We start from the raw sequence: 23,122 nt of genomic DNA on the forward strand, positions 1-23,122 counted from the left end.
GTGGATCAGGTCGATCAATTTTATCCTTTGTCAGAACCAGAAATGTACTAGATGTGTCCAGGGCCGGATTTTCCTATAGGCTAACTAGGCTTCAGCCTAGGGCCTCAAGATCAAGAGGGGCCTACACAGTGGTGGGATTCTGAGGGTTCTAGGGGGTTCGGCCGAACCCTTTGTTAAATTGCTGGCTCGCCCGCCCCTCGCCTCCCACCCGCGCGGCGCCAGCCTACCGTAGCCAGGGGTAGGCAATTGTGGCTCTTTTACAACCTGTGGACTTCGACTTACAGAATTCCTGAGACAGCTTGGCTGTCTGAGGAATTCTGGGAGTTGAAGGCCAGAGGTTGTAAAAGAGCCACAATTGCCCACCCCTTCCCTAGCCTGAGTTCCGCTGCCTGGGATCCACGTGGGCTCCGGATGCAAGAGAGCAGGATGGAGAAAGCAGCTTCCACCCCTTCACTCACCCTCCCTCTCTCTGCTCTGTTGGATCGCCTGCCATTCACTTACCCCGCCCACTCCCCATCTATTGCTGCCTCCGATGGCTGGAGGAAAAAAAAACTTCAAATTCTTGCCTCGGGGCTTCAAAGGGCCGCCCTAGAGCCAGTGCTGCAGCCGAACCCTTTGTTAAATTGCTGGCTTGCCCCGCCCCTCCGCACCACTATTTATTGCCAATAAATAGGGCGATGGGCGAGGGGCGGGGGAGCCAGCAATTTAACAAAGGGTTCGGTGTTTTTTTTGTAATTTTATTGGCCCACGGAGCTGCTTCCTTGCAAAGAGTGTTGATTTTTTCCCCCCTAACTATGCTGAGAAACGAAAGTGAAACTGCTTTGCTGTTGCTGCAAGGTTGGAAAATTAGGCAGGCAGAATTCTTTTCTTTTTCCTCACCAAAAAAGGTAGGTGCAAACAATGGAAAATTTAGGGAAAAAGAGGAGAGTTTAGGATTTTAAAACACAAAAGAAAAAAAAGCTCTATTTAACTAGGGAATTGTAATAATTGAGATACTATTAATTGTATATTGTGTTGAAAGCAGAAATGGTTAAGTTGTGGTTTGGAGGAATATATGGGGGAAATTATTTGGTTTATTATTATTGGTAAATATAATTAATGGATTTGTAAGAAATTGGAATGCATGGAAATAATTGGAATATTCATGTTCATATTGATTAATATACAAAAAAGGTAGTTATATAACTAATTGATTTATATTAAAATGTTGAATTCATATTAAACAACTGTAATATTACATAATTAACCAATGTGAGGATGGATATAAAAATAGATGACAATGGGAAGGGGTATAATATAGAATAGAAGGGAAAAATTGAATTTGATTAAGATTAGCGATGAGGATGAGGGTAATATTGGTTTTTTACAAAAATAGATGAGGAATAAATATGGCAAAAAGGAAATATAGAAATTGTAAATTTAATTGAAATGACTAAACACTGTTTAAATTTGTGAACCGGCCAAATACTCTGTTCAAAGAAAATACATTGTATGTTTGTATGTGTGTTTCTAATTATTGTTATTTATTCATATTTGTTCTCTTTTATTCTTTAAAGTTTAACAATTCATTCTTTATCTTAATATCTTTATATTTGTTTGGGGTTGGCTTTCTTCCCTTTCATCTTTTTTATTGTACAGCAATCTTTCTCCTCAAACCTACCACCTCTCTTTTCTTTCCTTCTTACTTTCTCTTCCTCCCCCTCTTCTTCTCCTCCCTATTTCCTCTTCCTTTCTCCTTCTCCTCCTCTCTTCCTCCCTCTCTCTCCTACTCTAATTTCCCTTCCCTTCCTTCATCCCTCTCTATTGCTGTATCCTTTTATGCATATGGACTACTCAGAGGGCTGAAAAAGTTATTTCTGACTGGTCCTCGCACTTTTGATCAGTCCTCGAACTTACGACTGTCCTCACATTTTACGTTTTTGCCCTATCTTGTCACCATGGTGAAGAGAAGCAGTTGTGAAATGAGTGACATGGTTGTTAAGAAAGCTGCACGGGCATAAATGTGAGGATGGTCATAAGTGTGAGGACTGGTCAAAAGTGCGAGGCCCAGTCAGAAATGACTTTTTTCAGCCCTCTGGGTAGTCCTTTTGTGCATATGGACTACTCAGAGGGCTGAAAAAGTTATTTTTGACTGGTCCTCGCACTTTTGACCAGTCCTCGAACTTACGACTGTCCTCACATTTTACATTTTTGCCCTATCTTGTCACCATGGTGAAGAAAAGCAGTTGTGAAATGAGTGACATGGTTGTTAAGAAAGCTGCACGGGCATAAATATGAGGATGGTCATAAGTGTGAGGACCGGTCAAAAGTGCGAGGCCCAGTCAGAAATGACTTTTTTCAGCCCTCTGAAAAAAGTCTATGCACATAGCCACGCCCACCCGGTCACATGACGAGCTACCCACGCCCACAGTCACGTGACCAGCTAGCCACACCCACCCAGTCACATGATTGCCAAGCCACACCTCCAACTAAGCCACGCCCACAGAACCTGTTGTTAAAAAATTGAATCCCACCACTGGTGAAAGGGCCTCATAAATGGAATAGCCTAGGGCCTCTTTCAATCTAAATCCGGCCCTGGATGTGTCATATTTCATTTCATCATCCTCTATTCCTCTATAAGCCAGAGAAAAGTCATATGGACACGATCCAGTTCAATTCCTCAGTCGATTTCTTATTCCAAGTGGCAACCAAGGCTTTGGACAGATTGTGCAACAGACTAGTCAGGAACAATCCACAGCCTCCATCAGTTGCTAGGGTTGGTTATTAATCTAAGTACCATGACAGCATAGAAATACCTAGTAACTAAACAGATTACAAAAGACTGCTTAATTTTCATCTAGCTAATAAGAACACCAATAACACACAATGTTTCAAAATCCTTTTTCAAAATAGATGCAAGAAATATTGGGAGAAGAATCCAGCCTGTGGGACTTTATTCTCTCCCTTTTTTGCAATTTCTTCATTTACTTCCAGAATCTTAAGGAGCCCTGGTGGTACAGTGGTTAGAATGCAGTATTGCAGGCTAACTCTGACCACAGTCAGGAGTTCAATCCTGACTGGCTCAAGGTTGATTAAGTCTTCCATCCTTCCGAGGTCAGTAAAATGAGGACCTAGATTTTGGGGGGCAATATGCTGACATTTGTAAACTTTTCAGAGAGTGTTTTATGGAGTAGGATATAAGTTTGAAAGCTATTGCTATCTTTAGAGGCCCACTTTTATTTTGATCACAGAAAGTGCTTCTAGAAATGGAAACATGCTTTTGGATTCAAATCTGCATGTCTATTTCAATCAAGAACTAAAAGATACGGTTGAAATTGATAAGGGTTCAGATTTTGGACTAGGCAGTTTTATATTGGCCAAAAAATCCAATGAAAATTCATTTACATGGAGAATAAAACTTTGTAATTTTCAATATAAGAAATACAGATTCATGCATTAGTTCTACTACTGCCCTAACCTTCAGCTGATGGGATGGGAAAAAAGAAACAAAGAGTAATTGGTTGAATACGGCAGCACATTTAGTGTTTAATATATGGATCAATGCAACTCTCTCTTCTTCCAGTTGTACTGAATATATATATGTGGCGTGTGCTCTCTGTCTCTCCCTCTCCCCCCCCTCTTTCTTCCAAAGTATGAATATTAAGTCTACTGAATGGACTTTAAATATTATGTAATTTTATTGTTTTAGATAACTATCTAATGCTTTACAACCAGTCCATGCATTTCATTTAATTACACATGTTTTTTTATACATCTTAAATATTAAAGATGTCTGAAAACAAATTTTCCTGGCAAAATGCAGCCCTGGAGAAAGAGATAATTGAAAAATAATACAGCAAAATTTAAGTATCTATATAGATTAGATAGTTGTAAACATATGGACCAGGTTTCAAAATAAATATTAGGATAAGGCTGCCTACAGCATGATTTGTAGATCATATTAATCTTTTCGGGTGAAATATTTAGTTGGCATTGATTCTATAGCCCATGAAGTTATGTTATCAATGGGCATTTTTCCTTTTGACAGACCAAATGCATTCTGTTTAATGAGTTTTGACTGTTAAGCAAATCACTGCAGTTGTTAGGTTGTTAAATTAATCCATTTGGTTGTTAAACATTCAGCTTCCCCCCATTGACTTTGCTTGTCTGGGAAGGTCACAAATAGTGATCACATGACTCAGCATGCTGCAATTGTCATATGTAAATGACACCCAGATTTTAATTTCTTGAGTGTTAGGATGTTGCAATGGACGTAAGTATGAGGACCAGTTGTACGTTCCTTTTTTTATATATATAAATTATAAGTTATAACTCTTGGTTGTAAGTAGAGAACTACCTGTATAAAATACAATCATACTTTCCAGAAGGAACTTCATCTCATTCAAGTTTTATCAGAAAGTGTGATTGCAAGGTAGTTTTAAAAAAATGATTTTACAGAGAGGCTTTTGAAGAATTTCCTAATCTCACATTAAATTCCATTAATCTTCAGATCTTTAGGCCTGAAGTAAAGTACAAAGTATATTTATACCTGCAGCTCTATTATGAACAGACATAGCATGCAAAAAAAAAAAGTATCTAATCAATACAGGTCTGGATAATTATCACATTCATTAAAAATAATCAATTGTTTCAATATTACTGTCCAATTTCTATTGTGTCTTTCTTTATTCATCCTTATATTTTTCTTTACTAGAATGTGATCTACTGAGCATAAGTACTGTTGTCTTAGTTTCAATTATAGATTTGTTCTGATTTTATCTGCCTTTTGGCATGCCATTCTACAAAAAAAAAAAAGGGGGAAAAAGATGAAAGTTTCTACTTGTATGTTCATACTTCGAGTATAAACAAATTTTTCTCAAGCATGTTTGTTACCTGCTGTCTAAATCATTTCCTCACTTTAGAATATTATAATTTAATCCTGTTTCCTTTAAAAAAAATTATGGTAAACTTTCCCGGAATAATGTTGATGAGGTGCATATATTAATATATTAAATTTACACATAAAAGCAAAGTTGAATCTAAAATGAAGAGAAGACACAGTAGAAATTGGACAGTAATGGTCTCTCAATTTATCCAAACCATGACAGATTGATCCACTTTTCCTGGATGGGAACTCCTTAGGACTCCTAGCATTTATGTCTGACACCATATTTAACAAATGTGTTCCAGATTTCCTTTTATTGGGAGCATGGTGGCCAAAGCAATTTTAGTATAAAGATTAAAGTCCTTATTACATTTAGTAAAAATTCAAGTCTCTTCATTCTTCTTATGCCCTGCTGGACACAATCATTAACTAATAGCAATAGCACTTAGACTTATATACTGCTTCACAGTGCTTTACAAACATCTCTATGTGGTTTACAGAGTCAGCATATTGCACCAAATTTTTTGGGACCTCATTTTACCCACCTCAGAAGGATGGAAGGCTGAGTCGACCTTGAGCCTGGTGAGATTTGAACTGCCAAATTGCAGGCAGCCGGCAGGCAGCAGAAGTAGCTTGCAGTACTGCACTCTAACCACTGCGCCACTGTAGCTCATCATAATCCAACCCTTGTTCATTTTCAGGCCTACCACTTTCCTCAACTCAGAGACATCTTTCACAATAACATTCAGTACTATCTGTTGTAGAGGAACAAGGATGTTTTAACTTTCCACAGATGGTTTGGATCTGCTCTCCTGATTTTTATTGGATCATGAATGCAGAATAAAACATCACTCTCTCTGCTTACTGTGGAATTAAACTCTTTGCTTCTATTTTCCTTCTAGAGTCTGGCTCTCTTTGCTTCTGTGACATGAACCTGGAGGCATTCATGTGTAAGGACAAACTCTGAAAACATAATTTGCACAATTCTTGAGATTATAAAAATTTTTCTTAAAAAAAAAGTCTTTGGGACAAGGATTTCTGGAAAAAGGGACCTGCCTTTGAGTAAACCATAATTCCAAAATGTTTTTTTAAAAAAAACCCTCCTCATATTTAGTTTTTCTAGAAAAGGAGATATATAGACATTTCCCCAAATGTTTTAGTCTTATTCCCCCATACTTTAAGCTAATTAATTCATATACTGTTTAGGGAAGGATATTTTTAAAAAAATCTCTCTGATATAAAGTGATTATTTTCACCTAAAAAGCCATTCAGAAATTCAGGGTGCAGGTGTGGCTATGATTGGGCAGGACCCCAAAGTGAAAAGTTGGAGCAGACAGTTACAATATTTCTAACTGGAACATTTTAAAAATGGTAGCTTTTCAGAGTTTCTGAATGGTTTACAATGTTTACCCATCAATGCATACAAAAGAGGTCTATTATTATATATATCTTGCAAACAAGGAAGAGTGTGGCTGAGAGGCTGCAAGTCATATCAGCCTTATGATGGGGTAACTAAGCATTTGCTATGCAGATCTCTGTGGGAAGGAAAAAGTGGTGTAAGACAATGCTTCATAGTAGTCATTGCTTATTATCTATTCTTCACCATACGTTGAAACATTTTCTATTTTTGAGGAAAGTATACCATAAGGGTATGGAGGTTAAGTTATCAAATTGTTTATTAAGGGCTATGGAAAATTTCTGAGATAGATGGTAGTAAACAGAAAAACAGATACAATGTTAAGCAAGTCTACATATTTTCCTTTCTCTTCTCCTGACACATACCAAATGAGGGAGACTTATACTAAGATGTTACATCAATACATCTTGTCTGTTTTGACCACTGTTCACCTGAGGAAGTTTCTCTCCCACTCCCTCCCTCCCTAAGTGTCTTCCAGGCACTTAGTTTGGCCTTCTGTTTAGTATCTCCAGCCCTCCCTCCGTCATGGGAGAGCAGGTGCCTCAGCGAGCAGCACACGAAACTTCCACTGCCTGGGAGGAGAAGAGCGCACTGGAGCCCAAATGCTGGGCCTCGCCGGCCTCTGAAGCCAGATCCTGCAGATATCCTGGCCACTTAAAGGCCACCCAAATCCCTGGGTTGTTTCTTCCACCTGCCTGCCTGCCCACCCACCGCACCTGGGCCTGCCGGGGCCATCCACCCCAAACCAAGTGGTGCGGAGGGACTGGCCAGCTAAGGACAGCATCCTTCAAGTGCATGCCACCCTGGCAAAGGTGAAGCAGAAGCAGGTGGCAGCAGTTACCCAATCCTGGCTGCCAAGGCTGTGGCCAAGAACTGGCCACACTGATCCCACTTCATGGCCATGCAGATACCGGCCACTTCTCTCGGCTGTATGCTTCCTGGATGTGGCTTACTGCTTCAAGCCCAAAGCGATGGGAGGCAAGGGTTGCCTTGGTGCCACCAGCTGGTGCAAATATACCACAATGAAGGAAGAATGCTATTGCCACACAAAGGCAAGTGGCCCTTTGCTCCTGCATGCTAAGGCATCGGCCATTGCCACCATTGCTTCAGCCCACCTGCACTGCTGTCTCCCCTTGCTGCAACAGCACCATTACCTTGTTCTGCCTGGTGAGGGCTGCGCTACTCTGCGCTACTCACCTGGGGATAGAACAAGAAGCAATGGGTGGAAACTAATCAAGGAGAGAAACAATTTAGAATTAAGGAAAAATTTCCTGACAGAACAATTAATAAGTGGAACAACTTGCCTGCAGAAGTTGTGAATGCTCCAACACTGGAAATTTTTAAGAAGATGTTGGATAACCATTTGTCTGAAGTGGTGTAGGGTTTCCTGCCTGGGCAGTGGGTTGATCTAGAAGACCCCCAGGGCCCTTCCAACTCAGTTATTCTATTCTATTCTATTCTATTCTATTCTATTCTATTCTATTCTATTCTATTCTATTCTATTCTATTCTATTCTATTCTATTCTATTCTATTCTCCTTGCATGTTGCACCACTTGCAACGTTGCATGTACCACCCTCTAAGGGGGGGACAGAGAGAAATAGTCCAGTTGCCAAGGTATGCCAGAGTGGGAGACCAACGAACCAGAGGGCTTCTTCCCTGTCTTCCCAGGAGCATGGGACTTCTCATGACTGGTCTCTGAGCTCCCTTGCAGTTTGTTCTGTTCCTGGAGGAAGGGCTGCAGCGGACCCACTTTGGCCCACCCCAGCTCTCTGCAGTTGCCCATGCCGGGATTACTGCAGAGATCCTTTGGGGACTTTTTGTGTGGGTTGGAGGGGGGTATAAATTCCTACTTGGAGTCTGCTTCAGCCTTCTGGTGCAGGGCTTTGGGCAAAGTCTGGAGGGAAGTGCCGCTGGTAGCAAAGAGCCGAATAGCCTTGTTCCAGTGGGACAGCACCATGGCCTGGAACTGGCTGACCATCTCAGCCCACTGAGTCTCCAGGCGCCGGTACATGGCCTTGAATGCCTGCAGGTCTTCCCTCTGCTTGGAAAGCCTATGCTCATAGTCTTCAGTGAGGTGCCTCTTTCTCGGTCAGATCCAATTTGAACTGACTCAGCTGTTTTGCCAAGTCATTCTCATGGTGGCTGCTTAGCTCCAACCACTGCTTCCTGTTGGGGCCCTAAGGAGCCCAGGTGGGAAAGCAAGGAGTGGTTGGGAGAGGAGGGGTGATATTCTAAGAATTAGCAATTTCTTGATCAGTGTTTTGATTGCCTATGACTATTTCTGTCTATTCTATAGCAAGCATTTTGTTCATTTCTGTCATTTAATTTATGACTGAAGCCAAGCTCCATTTAACTTCCTTGAATTTCAGTCCTGAGGGTTTAACCACAGGTTGAAAGGTATGATGGGGATATCAAATTTGCCTACTGGGAAAAAAAAAAAAAGAACTGGGCTACTATACCAATTTATAACAACATACCAATTTCCAAGGATAAGCAAATGACTTGGTCAAGAAGTCATTTACATATCTAAGAGAAAAGGTCAATTATTAACTCATCATTTATTTTTATGATAAAAAATACAGTTTAAAAATGGCTCAAGGCGCCATGTATTTGAATGCCTGCAAAAAGGTTATTGTTTACAGTCCCAAATTTTGCTTGTGACATCCAAAAGGACATTATGTTTATAATTAATTAATTTTAGAATTAATGGGAGTTCATTTCTCATATAGAGAATGTACAGACTTCCTGTGGATATTTGCGCATCCCTATCAAGACTCAGATTTTTTTTCTGTAATTTTAGATTATGGTAGACACAATAATTTATAGAAATGTCTCGAAATGCTAGATATTTCATTGCTTATTTTGCAATTTTTGTTCTTTCTTCTGCTTATTATCCCACAAGAAATTCTGGCTGCCTGCCTTGGCACCTGAAGGAACAAGATTGTGTGTATGTGCATGTGTGCAGGCACAATCACACACAAACATCCTACTGAAATTGAATATATTTAAAATTGAAAATAAGAATGCTAATGCCTAATATATGCATTGCAATGCATATATTCTATATCCTCAAAATGTAAGAACTCTGTTTACCAGATGGCTGGTAGAAACTGTAAAAAGTCGATAGCAAAAACTGTCAAGGAATTTTTAAATTATTTAAAATTATTGTTTATAAATTATTATAAACATTCTTCTCCATAACTGAAATACATTATCATAACCTCTTCCCCCCAAAATACCTCTATCCTTGGATCCACTGGAATTTTATTTTCGAATGCTAGAGCCAAATCATAACTTCCATAGATTCCCAGAAATAGCTAGGGAATTCTGGAAGTTGCAGGCCACATATTTTAAAGTCACCAAGTTTGAGAAACACTGAGATATAATGTCAACAAATTTACCTACTATATGTTTATGTCCATTCACCTCTTCATTATTTTTCCAGCCCAATCCATAATATTAGCTTATAGATTGTTGAAACTAGTATTTATATCTATAATTTATATATGTATGCACATGCGTGGATCAGTAGTGGGTTTCAAATTCCATTGCTATTGGTTTGCTTGTGGATGCGCGTGTGCTCGCGCGTGTGAAGCTTCTGTGCATGCACATCAGAGTGGGTTTCAGCAGGTTTTGACCAGTTCTGGAGAACCAGTAGTGGAAATTTTGAGTAGTTTGGAGAACTGCTAGTAAAAATTCTGACTGGCCCTGCCCCATCTATTCTCTGCCTCCTGAGTCATAGCTGATCGGGAGGAAATGGGGATTTTGTAGTAACCTTCCCCTGGAATGGGGTGGGAATGGAGATTTTACAGTATCCTTTCCCTGCCTCGCCCACCAAGCCACACCCACCAAGCCATGCCATGCCCACCAAGCCACACCCACAGAACCAGTAGTAAAAAATTTTGAAACCCACCACTGATGCACATGTGCAGAGATGTACACTCGGGTAAGCGGAGCTTCCTGCTGCTGCTACTGGTTTGCCTGATCCAGGGTGAACCAGTAGCAACCCATCACTGGTCTGCACATATTAATTTGTCATTAGCATTGGAAATTTTTTTAAACTTTGAATAATTGCAAAAAACACACCCAAAATGATTATAAACCAAGGACTCCCTATACTGATTCTTCTAGCACTAAAAATAGACCAATTTATATATTTATTTATTATTTGTAAAATTTATTAGCCTCCAATCTTACCATATGATAATTCTGGGCAGCTTACAATATTAAATACCATATATCGTATATCAATACATAAAATGGACATAGATATAAACCACTGAAATAACTAGAAAACGTTTAAAAATACATTTGAAAAGTGCTTTTACTACTATATTATAGAGACAATTGATCAGAGCAAAAAGGTATATATTGATATATGATGTATGGTATTTAATATTGTAAGCTGGTGAATAATGCAATGTTGTAATGTAATGTAATGTTCAATGCAATATTAAGTGAATGTTAAGGCTTGTCCAAGGATAATACATTCAGACACAAACTGAGCAATGTGGTACATGCAGTACAATGAAGTGAGACTTCTGCAGATCTGTACATTGGGAAAACAAAACAACTACTTCATAAACGCATGGCACAACATAGAAGAACAGAACTAGGATGAGATTCAGACAAGATTCAGAGTCCAGCTGCATTTAAAAGACAAAGGCCACTCTTTTGAAGACATCAAAGTTCACATTTGTACAGAGAGGACCTCTGGTTTGAAAGGGTTCAAAGAGGACATCTATGTTAAAATTTAACAGTCTACCCTCAACAGAAGGGGAGGGGATATGACACCATCTATCTCCAGTCTACAACACAGTCCTTTCAGCAGTTTCAAGAAAGCTCCACTACTCAGTGACCCTGAGGACACAGATAAAACTCCAAGTGGCCTCAACTACTCTCTAAAAGAATGGAAATGACCAGCTGTCTGCAAGGAATATAAATCCTTCCATTCTGCACCAGAGCTGAAGAAGCTTCTTGGGTAAGAAGTGAAATGTTTTCCAAGAAAAACAAGAAAGTCCACAGTTGCCTCTTGAAAAAGCACCTTTAGGACGATTAGGTTTTTTGTTTTATAGCCAGGGAGATCTAAACTCATAAAAGTATTTTGTGAACTATCAAGTTTAATGAAGAAAATGGTTTCGGTACTTTGGATAGAAAATTAACATTTTACAATGTTTGTTTTGCCAATATTTTAATAGAAAATGAAATGCATGAAGGTTTTTCTAAAAAATAGACATTCTAGTTATTTGTCCCAACAAAGTTGAGATTAAAAGCTTAACAACATTGGGACACAAAGCTTGTTGATTCACAATAAAACAGCACACTGGAAGAAAATAGCTTGCACGAATGAATCAATCATTACTGACAGTTAAAGTCTCACTTGCCCAATAGAGATAGTTTCCATTTTTTAAAATATGTTTTTGAATACATTGTTTTATCTATACTGTTGTGTAAAAGAATAAGATTAAGAAACAACCAGGTAAAAATGAGTCCTGAAAATTTGCAAAACTTTGAAAAATTTGTAAATTTGGGAAAGCCAGTTTGGTCTAGTGGTTAAGTCAGAAAGTCAGAGACCATGAATTCCAGTCCAGCCTAAGCCATGAAAGCAAGCAGGTGTGATTTCAGACCAGACAGTCTGCCTCGGCCCTACCCACCTCACTGGGTTTTTATTGTGGGAAAAATAGGAGGAGGAAGATATACTGGATATATTTGCTGCCTTGAATTATTTGTAAAAATAATAAAGGCAGGACATAAACAATCAAATAATATTGGATGTGGGACCTGTGATTAAAACACACACAAATAGAAAGAATGAGAAAAAGAGGTGTAATCACAGCCAAATGCAATCACACATGCAAATATATACTGGTACACTCCTTCACATTCTCCTTACAAACAATTTGGCCCTAAAATGAAGCTAACAAGAAAAAATAAGCAAAAGTCAATCACTTCAGTTTTAAAGAATTCTTGGTGTTTATTCTAACCCTAACCCTGTCCCACCCACCCTCCTGATTGGCTCTTTAAATTACTTAGTTTAAGTTGGAATTCCAAGAGTTAAAATCCACATATCTTAAATTTGCTGGGGTTGAGAAACACTGATTTAAGGGTACCTGACAGAACATACCCATGGACACCCAATGAACCTCCAGTTGCAAATCTTTTGTCTGCCTCCTGTGATCTATTCTGGACTTAAAAATATAATTACAAAGATGTATTTCAATATTAGAAATTTAACAGTATTTATCTGCTTCTGGCATCATCAATATAACTCTCCAACAAGTTTTCTGTTTGAAGACCAAGTGGACTACAAATTTATTTTTAATTTGAAAATACAGTCAAGGAATACTTCCTCCTAACCAAGTGATCTTTAGAAGGATGGGCTTCTAATAGTATCACAAATCAAGGCTCCCCTTGAAGAGCACTCGGAGGCTCCAGCTGGTCCAGAATGCGGCCGCGTGGGTGGTTATGGGCGCAACCGGTTGTGCCCATGTGACACCCCTCCTGCGCAAGCTGCACTGGCTCCCAGTGGTCTTCCGGGTGCGATTCAAGGTGTTGGTCACCACCTTTAAAGCGCTCCATGGCATAGGACCCGGGTACCTTCGAGACCGACTTCTGTCATCAACGGCCTCCCACCGGCCAGTTCGCTCCCACAGAGAGGGTCTCCTCAGGGTGCCATCAGCCAAGTTATGTCGGCTGGTGACACCCAGGGGGAGGGCCTTCTCTGTGGGAGCCCCTGCCCTGTGGAATGAACTGCCCCTGGAAATGCGTAAGATCTCCGACCTCCGTGTATTTCGCTGTGCCCTCAAGACCCTGCTGTTCTGCCAAGCTGGGCTATCAATGTAATGATTTTTAAATTGGGTGTTTTAAATTTTTTGGGTTTTAAATCTGAGCCGAAATTAGGTAATAATTTTAATTATTTTTAACTGATGTGTGTCTTTGTGTTTTTAATAGGCTCTACACCGCCCTGAGTCCTTCGGGAAAAGGGCGGTATAGAAATAAAACTATTTATTTATTTATTTATTTTATTTATTCATCCTCAAGAAAGCAATATTTGACATGGCTGTGCTATTTGGTATACTTAAAACAAAATACCCTTTTGCAAGAAATGAACACAGCTCCCCAATTATCTAACATTGAGAAGAGGCTTGGAATTCATAACAGTGTCAACTCGCGAAGCTTTTCTGACCTGCTCCCGAGTTGCCATAGGCAGGGAGATGGGCAGTTAAGCCTTGCAGCTGTATCAAGGAATTTGCACCTCAGTTAAAACAAAATACATCCTAGCCGGCCAAAATCAAGGCCATCTCCACAGAAACCAGTAATGGCTGGAGGGAATTCTATGACCTGTGAAATTGCTTCATTGGGGAATGTGACTGATGGCACACCTTGGGGGGAGGGGGAAACAGGGTCAGAGGCAAGGTGCAAATTGAGTGAAATCAGAGCTGGCTTCACTTGGTCCATGCCAACATGGCACTCCTAATAAACAACTGGATTTTTCTTGAAACTTTCCTTAAGGCTCCTGCTTTCATTAGGGCTTCGGTCAGAACCCTGAAAAACATTATATTCTAAATAAGTTTAATACAGTTGTCAAAATGATTCTGGAATATATGTGCCAGAAATAAAAATATTGGTGGGGAACATATAGTTGAAAAAGTAACAGAAAAAGAGCAGGTTAAAATATTGTGGTATTTCTGAAATAATAAAGTCTTCACTCATAACACACCAACTTTAAGAAAGTTGAAAGAAAAGAATGTGTGGATAATTAATGTGGCAGTTCCAGAGGATGGTATAAAAGAAGATGAAGAATTAGAGAAGATCTGAAATTTTAAATTAATAAAGAATAATATTTGTTGCTCAGGGGTAATGAAATGAGGGGTCCTTGATGCTTTCTGAGCCTAGTTGTTTTCTTGCAGACATTTCATTACCCAAATTAGGTAACATCATCAATGCTAAGGAGGATACCTAGTTTTGGGTAATGAAACATCTGGAAGAAAACAACCAAGCTCAGACACCACCAAGGAGCCCTCAAAATTGGAACTGAAAGATAATGGCATAAACTAGCCGTGGTGGTCCCATTATAGGCACTTTACTGGCATATCTGTCTTATCTGTCTTAAAGTCTTAAAATATCTGTCTTAAAGATGAACATATTCTCTGTGTTGGCATTGTATGTTATCATTAATCTTATTGCCACAATTGAGCTTGCAATTGGACATATCATATTATAACACATTCTACATAATAATATGCACTAAAGCGTCCCTTTGGCCTACAAGTGACATTTTCGCTCCATTCCTGATATTTTATTTTTCCTTATGTTTGAAAATTTAATATAGTTAAAGATCCTGGGACTAGTAATTCCTTTCAAAAAGTCTCAATTTTTAACATTGCTTTTCCATTTTAATGTTAATTTTTATCACAGTGCTCATATAATATTATTTCCAAGAGATTTCACCTTTTAAAGCTATTTTAAAAATGCATGAATCATATCATTTGCTCATTTAAATCTTGGCCACTGGAGTGAACTATGAATGTAGGAATGTACAATTTAATTTTTTCTTTTAACTAGTTGGAAGCACCTTATGGTCAAGCATAAGGTGCAATAAATAGTTTATTAGCTTGCTTCAAGGCAGACTGCATCTCTATGAATACATAAACTCAATTTTATATTTGTATTTTGTAAAATATGGACACCCTTAAAACTGAAATGAACTGTCTGAATAGTGGAACATTAACAATATAGCCCTACAAGCACTAGGGATGCATGAAAAAAACCCCTGGTCTTTGCAAATTTCAGGACTAACTGCTTTGATCCAGTATTTTTATTACAATATATGAATCAAATCATAATAGACTTTAAAAATTGTGACATAGGTTTTGCCTCAATAAACATATTAAAATGCTTTCTAGAGAGTTAAAGTTCTATTGATAAGTGAATGTACACTCATTTTATCTAAATTCAAAATATTATATGTTATCATGAAACTTAAAAATAAGAAAATCTGTTGGGTTTTGTCACATACCAAATCAAATTCAAAAGAATTGGACTAATTTGAGACCTATTCAAATCCAAAAGGATTTCTCAAATTGGACTAAATTTGATTTGAATTATTCTAAATATTCTCTAAGACTTTTCCTCATGACCTCCTAACCACAGTACAAACAGGACCTAATTATATGCCACATTCTCATAATTGTCAGAGTATATTCATGAACTGGAATAGGGCATAGCAACAGGTCAGCCAATGAGGGCTGTTTGGTAACCGAAACATGGTACACTCATACACATGAACAAGACAGTGATAGCCATCTCTACTAATGCTCTCCAACAAGTCATTGCTAAATATATCAGTCCCAAATTCCATATTAGGGTTGCATACTAAATAGCATGGATGTTCACTATGTCAGCAGTTTCCAGACATTTCCTTTAGGCAGCTAGTACATTGTTACTGAATATCAGGGATAAACATCCCAGCGTATAATAGAACCATAGAATTAAATAAAGATGAATTGATTATTAATTTATAATGGCCAATATCTTGCAAGGCTCTGAAATCTCATGACTTCTGTTCTCCCCTTGAAATCTTTTGTGATTTTTAACAAGAATACCACCATGTGAGAGTTCATAATATTAGAAGATTTGGGAATTTATTGTCATTTTTATGCTTTCCCAAAGATTGGAAATTATTGTGATATTTAAAAAAATCTCATTATCAGTGTCTCAATAATGTGAATGGCATCACAATGCAGTTATAAAATTAATCTAAACAAGTTTAATCTATTCAAAGTTATGGATCCTTTTTCAATATTTCCTTCTGTTGACATACAACTGTAATGTATGCCTTACATTGTGCTGCTGAATACACGTTTCATGAATGAACAAACAAATGTATTAGTTGTTTCCTATCCTTGAACCTTCGTCTGTTTACCATTAAAAGAAAGAGTCGTAGGTCTGTCTGGCTTCCTAGTTTAATCATAAACACAGAGTTTATTTTGGATATTTACTATCAGAAGTGAAAAAATTGGCTTTACAAGTTGTTGTTGTTCTTGTTCTTTTAATCATTTAGTCATGTCCGACTCTTGATGACTTTATAAGGCAAGTGTCAGGTTTCGTTGCTATCTTAAATAAACTTCATTCTCAAACACAAAGTCTCTAATGAATGTTTTCTTTATTTAAGAATAGAAATAATGTCATACCTGAACTCTTGTGCAGCCAAAACTGGCACCTCCTTCCAAACCCCTCCCTTTCCGTTCTTCAACCCCAATGTCTCATTGGCCATCATGCAGATCCATCTCTCCATCCCAAGCACTTTCTATTCACAGGAATTCCCCCCTCCCTCTATCTCCCAGGTAACGCTATCTACTAAGCAGCAGGAAACTAGGTAAAAGTTCATCTCAGCATTAAAACAAAGCTTCTCCCTCTCTCATTCATGTCAGCACTGGAAGAGATCATAAATTGGAACGCTGACAGCAAGTGCTCTTCATGCTACCATGTCAACCACAGCTTCTTTCAATTGTTGGATGTTCAGCTTTGTATCCGATTTGATATTATCAACCAGCATGTTCTTTGCTTGCCCCTTCTTCACAAGTAAATATAAATTTAATCCAGTTGGCTCTTATAAAACTGTATATATCTATACAGTTTTATATCTATATCTATAAAATAAGGATTCATGTTTTCTACAGTTTCTTGAAGAAAGGCACAACTTTATGAAGATGAGAAATGATAGTAATCATTTGGATCATAATAGTTAGCAAGCTTTGATCATTTCCACTTTTACTGATTTGAATAACAAGTGATGATACCAGATGGAAAGTTACATTTGTTTATCTCAATGAAAGAAGTACAACAAACCTAATCTCCAATACTGTAAGTGTGTCTTAACTTCATAGTTATATTCAGTTTAACATTTTAGTTTAGCAATACATTCAACACTAGTTGCTTGTATAAAAACTTTTCAATCAAATTCCAGAGTTCTTGTTTAGTTTTAGCTCCAAAAGTGCATGTGGGGAGGTGGGTCCTTCTACTTATCTCAATAAATATTCATTGAATTGTGATGGGTCCTTCCCAGGAATCAACTTCCTTAAACATGCTTCACTGAAGCTTAAGTGTATGAATTGAGCCAAACTGACAACATTGGAAAATTTCCAGAATTTATCACTAGTCCTATCAATATGAAATTTAAAAAAAAAACAATCTTAGAAGAAGGCAAATTGCAAGCCACTTCTTTATCATTGATATGAAAATGATGAGAGCTCTTCATGAAGTTATCAGAAGCTGAGCTCAATTCAAGAGAGATTTTACTTTTTTAAACTAATTATATGGTACATTATAGGGTTTTTTTTCAATTTTAAGATAGGACAGGCTGTTGAACTATAATCTTCTAGATTGATATAATATACCAAAATTAAAAAAAAAAACCTAGGAGAAGATCTTTCCTATTAAAACATAAACCAGGAAAGAAAGTAAATATGGAAATATATTCAGTGCATATGTTCATTATATGCATTGCAGTAGGTTGCTATGAACTGAAGCCATCATGATATGATTCAGAGATTATTCTTGTGGTATGCTGGCAAAAAATTCACCCATATTTTTCATGGGAGTTCATGGATATAATGTAAAAGAAATCTTTTGAGAATTTAATATAGTAGGATGGAGTAGATTAGTTTAGTTTAGTTTAGATTATTTATACTTATATGCCGCCCTTCTCCCGAAGGACTCGGGGCGGCTCACAAAGATAAAACAATAAAACAGTAAAATTATGACTAAAATACTCAATTAAAATCCCCAAAAGATTAGTTTGATGACTGATGACTCCCATCAGATCAGCAAATTTGTTGGAAAAGCCATGTCTTCAGGTCAGCGCGGAAAGAGCGGAGGTTGGGGGCCATCCGGAGCCCAGTGGGTAAACCATTCCAGACGGTCAGTGCGCCCACAGAGAACGCCCTTATCCTGGGCACCATCAGCCAACATTGTCTGTCCAATGGGACCTGGATGAAGACAATCCTATGTGAGCGCACTGGGCGGTTGGAGGCAGGCAGAAGGTGATCCTGCAAGTACCCCGGGCCCATGCCATGAAGGGCTTTATAGATAAGTACCAGCACCTTGAAGCGGATACGAAGGACCACCGGTAATCAGTGCAGTTCGCGCAGGAGAGGTGTAATACGGGAGTAACGGGAAGCCCCCATAACAACCTGCGCGGCCGCATTCTGGACCAGTTGGAGCCTCTGGGTGCATCACAAGGGCAGCCCCATGTAGAGGCCATTGCAGTAATCCAAACAAGAGATGACGAGAGCATGGGTGACTGAATTTTAGCAAAAATTCAGTCAAGTCAATCAGTCAGTTAGTCAGTCAGTCACTCAGTCAAACTCTAATTCCAGTTTAGTTTCAATCTTCAGTTGAAAACCCAATTAGAAAAAAAATTATACTGTATTCAGAAAGCAGATATATTTTCAAAGAATCCACAAAGGGTGATCTATCACTGATCTTTTCTTACATATAGATATGTTTAATTTTTGAACTTCAGCTCATTCAACCTCAGGCAAAACTCAGTTTCTTCTGGTAGCTACTGTGACCCACACAACTGTTATTATATAGAAATCTAAATATTTGTGAGCTCTCTTAACTTGGTTGTTTTCTTGTAGACATTTCAGTACCAAACTACGTGATAACATCAGTGCTCGTAAGGAGTACTAAACATGTATGTATGTAATGCTTACATGTAAGCATTGCCTGTGAAGAAAGAAGATGAGGCATCGAAGATTGAAATCTATAGTCTTATCATTCATGAAACTTTGTGCTTCTGTGAACCTTTATTGAATTTAATTAAATTTACAGTTTTATAAAATTTGTACTTGGAAAAAAGTTTACAAATTTTATATCAGCTACAACCCTTTGCACATATGTACTAGAAAAGATGATACTTTCCTTACTTATGAAAAACCAATGGACTATTTTTGGTAATCCATATTTTTAGCCTGCTTTTACTTTAATCTGAAAACTTCTGATATGTCCTTTTATCAGTAAAGCATAAATCAATAAGGCTCTGGGATTTGGTTAGATTCACATATTATCAGAAACTGATAATCTGATGTTTACCTCCCAAACCAATATGCCTCCCAAAATAATTTCCTTTTGAATTTCTCCAATACTGTTTTTTTGGATAAACATACGTATATATTTTAAAAAGACATAATTGGAAATAAAAATCTTTTTATAAATATATTTGGAAATTGTATAAAATATTTAAAGAGTCTTCTAGAGAAAAGAAGTTCTTATTGTGCAGGAAAAAAACTATTTCATTTGTGGGACTACTATAAAATTGCTTCTCAATATGAATCATGGAAAGATCTCTCAAGGAAATTGTATGCTTCCCTACTCTTTTATTTCTATGTATTTTTTCTTTTATATATCTTTTTTAAGTCAGCCCTATTTTTCCATTATCCATCCCATTCATATCATTGGGTTTCTTGAATTTACTTCTTAGGGACTTTCTTAAGTTTTCACATTACTGCAATTTTAAGTTACTCTCTGATATGTGGTGCAATTTGGATTTTTCAATTATCACAATAAAATTAAACTGCTTTAAAAGAGAGGGTTGACTGCAATATACTGTTCTAATTCAGATATATATATATAAAGCATTTGCTCCTAGAAGCACGAAGCCGAAAACACCAGCCTGAAGATGATGAATGAGACTTCGTCGAAATGTCACCAAGACACTTCCAATTTTACGCGGGAGAAAACCCAAATAACCAAAGACCTACATACAAACACCCATGAAAACCTGAGAAAACATATATATATTGTATATATACATACATACATACATACATACATACATACATACATACATACATACACACACATATACATACACACACACTTTACAGTATTTAGAGATGAAACTACTAGATAATTTGGGACGAGTAATTATATTTCAGTGCTTTCCCTTTTAGAGGTTCTTCTGCTAAAAATGAAAAAGATCAGAATTTTAAAGTGTATATTACAAAACTTAACAATGTTTCCAATAGCTTAACAGAACAACAGAGATGGAAGGACCTTGGAGGTTACTAGTCCAACCTCTTGCTGAAGCAGGAAACCCTATATCATTTCAGACAAATGATTATCCAATCTCTTAAAAACTCCTGTGGAACACTCACAACTTCTGGAGGCAAGTCATTCCTCTGATTAATCGTTCTAGCTGTCAGGAAATTTCTCCTTACTTATAAACTGGTTCTCTCCTTGATTAGTTTCCATCCATTGCTTCTTGTTCTGCCTTCAGATGCTTTGGAGAATAGGTTGAAACCCACTCCCCTCTTTGTGGCATCTCCTAAAATATTGGAACACTGCTATCATACCATCCGTAGTTCTTCTTTTCATTAAGTAGACATCTTTTTTTATATTGTGGTGACCCAAACTGGTTGCAATATTTCAAGTAGGGTCTTACCAAGACATTATAAAGTGGTACTAAAATATCACATGGTCTTGATTCTATCCCTTTGTTAATGCAGGCTAGCTTACATTATATCAATGAGATATTCCTTAAATTTAATATTTCTGTCGGTGTAATATTCATATAAAATTATTCTTTCTTTAGACTTCCTTTAAAGGCAGAATCAGAATCCATTTTCTTTGCTATTTTTTACTGTGGAAAAATAATCCATAGGAAATAGAAATATTTAAATGAATAGAATATTAGTGGACTGTATAATGCATCAGCTCTATAACATTTCGGTTGTTTTTTTTTTCTTTTTTGGTCTTCTAATCAGAATGCATGAGGAATGCATGATGCATGTTGAGTAAAATGAAACCATATAAATGCTTATCAGCATTGGATTGCATCTCATCAACCATAGAGTCAAGAATTTTGTAAAAGAAGCAAAAACAATGAGAACAATATACTATTGACTAATATGTTATATCATCACTTCTAAATCTTCCGTGAAAAGCAAATACCGCAGATATCTATGGAAGCAATTATTTTCCCCTGAAAATGTTAAGATGTCACAACAATAGAAATGCTAAAAATATGATAAAAATATAAAGAGCTAAATTGTTGCACAAAACCACCAGTGATAAAGTGCAACTGTAATGTTTTACTCTTGTACAGACTGGCTGTGATCCATCACAATAGGTTCCTTTCCCAAATAGAAATATAGTTTCCGACTCACCAAAGATCAGGTGCTTCAACAAGCCACGCCACGTGGACAGCATGTATTTTTTACATACTCAGTACAGAAGCCAGCAGTAGGAAGCAATTTTTATTTATTTATTTTGTATCCTGCTTAGGATACAAAATATATAGCTCAGGCAGAGAATATATTCAATATACTTTCCTTCTGCTATTTTCTTCACAATCCAGTGAAGTCGGTTGGGTTAAGAGAGAGGGATTGGCCCAAAGTCAACAGCTGGCTAAGAATGGAGTTGAATTCATGGTTTCTTACTTTCTAGCATGTGCCTTAACCACAATACCAAACTGGTTCTCAGAATACAATACTGCAGTTCTGTTAATGGCCATTGCTTTGCATCTTGTTAAACTCAATGGAAATTAGTTCTGAACAGATACATCTAGATTTGCACTATTAAAATTTCATAGAATCATAGCATTGTTCTATGAAATCAAAGTCATTGTATCAGTGACATGAGTGACATAAAAATTAATAAATTAAAAAAATGTCTTTGGACTAGGCAGTCATAATAAATTAAAAATCAATCAATCAATCAATTAATAAAGTGATTGTAATTTAAATTAAACCACCTGTCACAGATGCTTGGCTGGATTCTGCTGGATCACCTCTACTGCAAGGCAATTAGTTCCATTGTCCAACTTATTTTATTATGATGAAGTTTTAATCTGACATCCTGTGAGATAATTCCATTATTTGAGACCCCCTGCTCTTGGGTGAATGAGAACAGATATTGATTCTTTGTATATAACATACTTTAGATATTTAAAGAATGCATTCATAGTCTGCCTTTCTTTCCCATGCCCTTCTCAAAACTCAAAACTATTCTCCTGCCCTTTAACCTCTATTGACTGAACTTAGTTTCAGGTTTGCAATGATTCTTTTTTTTTTTGTAAAGTTTTTTTTTATTTTTTACACATACACACACACAAACATACAATGTATTTTTGCTGAACAGAGTATTCGGCCAGTTAACAAATGTAAACAATTTTTAGTCCTTTCAACTAAAATTACAATTTCTATACCTCCTTTTTTGCTATAACATTTATTTTCATCTATTTTGTACCAATATTACCCTTCATTTTCATCTCTAATTTTCCCTTCTATTCTATATTAAACCCCTTCCCATTATCATTTAATTTTTATAACCATCATCAAATTAATTAATTATGTGGTATTACAGTTATTTAATTCTTATATTAATAATAAACCCACTTATTTTATAACATATATTTCCTTAACTAATACAATCCAACATTTTAATATAAATCAATTGATTATATAGATATCTTTTTTATTTATATATGAATCAGAAGAAAAAAAATCTTAGTTGAATTTAAAAATATTCTATTATCCTCTAATCATATAGCTTTCCCCCTGTATTATTCCAAATCATAACTTAATTGTTTGTTCACACACCACCAGAAACCATTAAAAACATTTCAATTATTATTCTAATTATTTTTCAATTCATTTTCACTATCATTTTTCTTTTCCTTTTTTCCTTTTATTTATACAACACTTCTGTTATAGGGCTTATTGTCCATTCTCTTTTGTTTTTCTTGAAATTCGAAAAAGAAAGGGGAAAAAAAGGATCTATTTTTTTCTTTCCGATCCTTTAACCAATCTTGCGGCAATTTCTCTAGTTATT

At 37.0% G+C, this 23,122-nt stretch overlaps 1 long non-coding RNA gene across 1 annotated transcript in view; it reads left to right on the plus strand.

The window, feature by feature from the left end:
• Positions 1-579: 579 nt before the first annotated feature.
• LOC148114355 (uncharacterized) overlaps positions 580-23,122 on the plus strand; it is a 55,765-nt gene continuing 33,222 nt past the window's right edge. The window contains exon 1 of the long non-coding RNA XR_015734064.1: positions 580-887. This is a non-coding gene — a long non-coding RNA (uncharacterized LOC148114355). The remainder of the gene's footprint in view (positions 888-23,122) is intronic.

The sequence above is a fragment of the Pantherophis guttatus genome, chromosome 4 (assembly GCF_059756535.1).
Source record: "Pantherophis guttatus breed Tessera chromosome 4, ASM5975653v1, whole genome shotgun sequence".
Classification (NCBI taxonomy): domain Eukaryota; kingdom Metazoa; phylum Chordata; class Lepidosauria; order Squamata; family Colubridae; genus Pantherophis; species Pantherophis guttatus.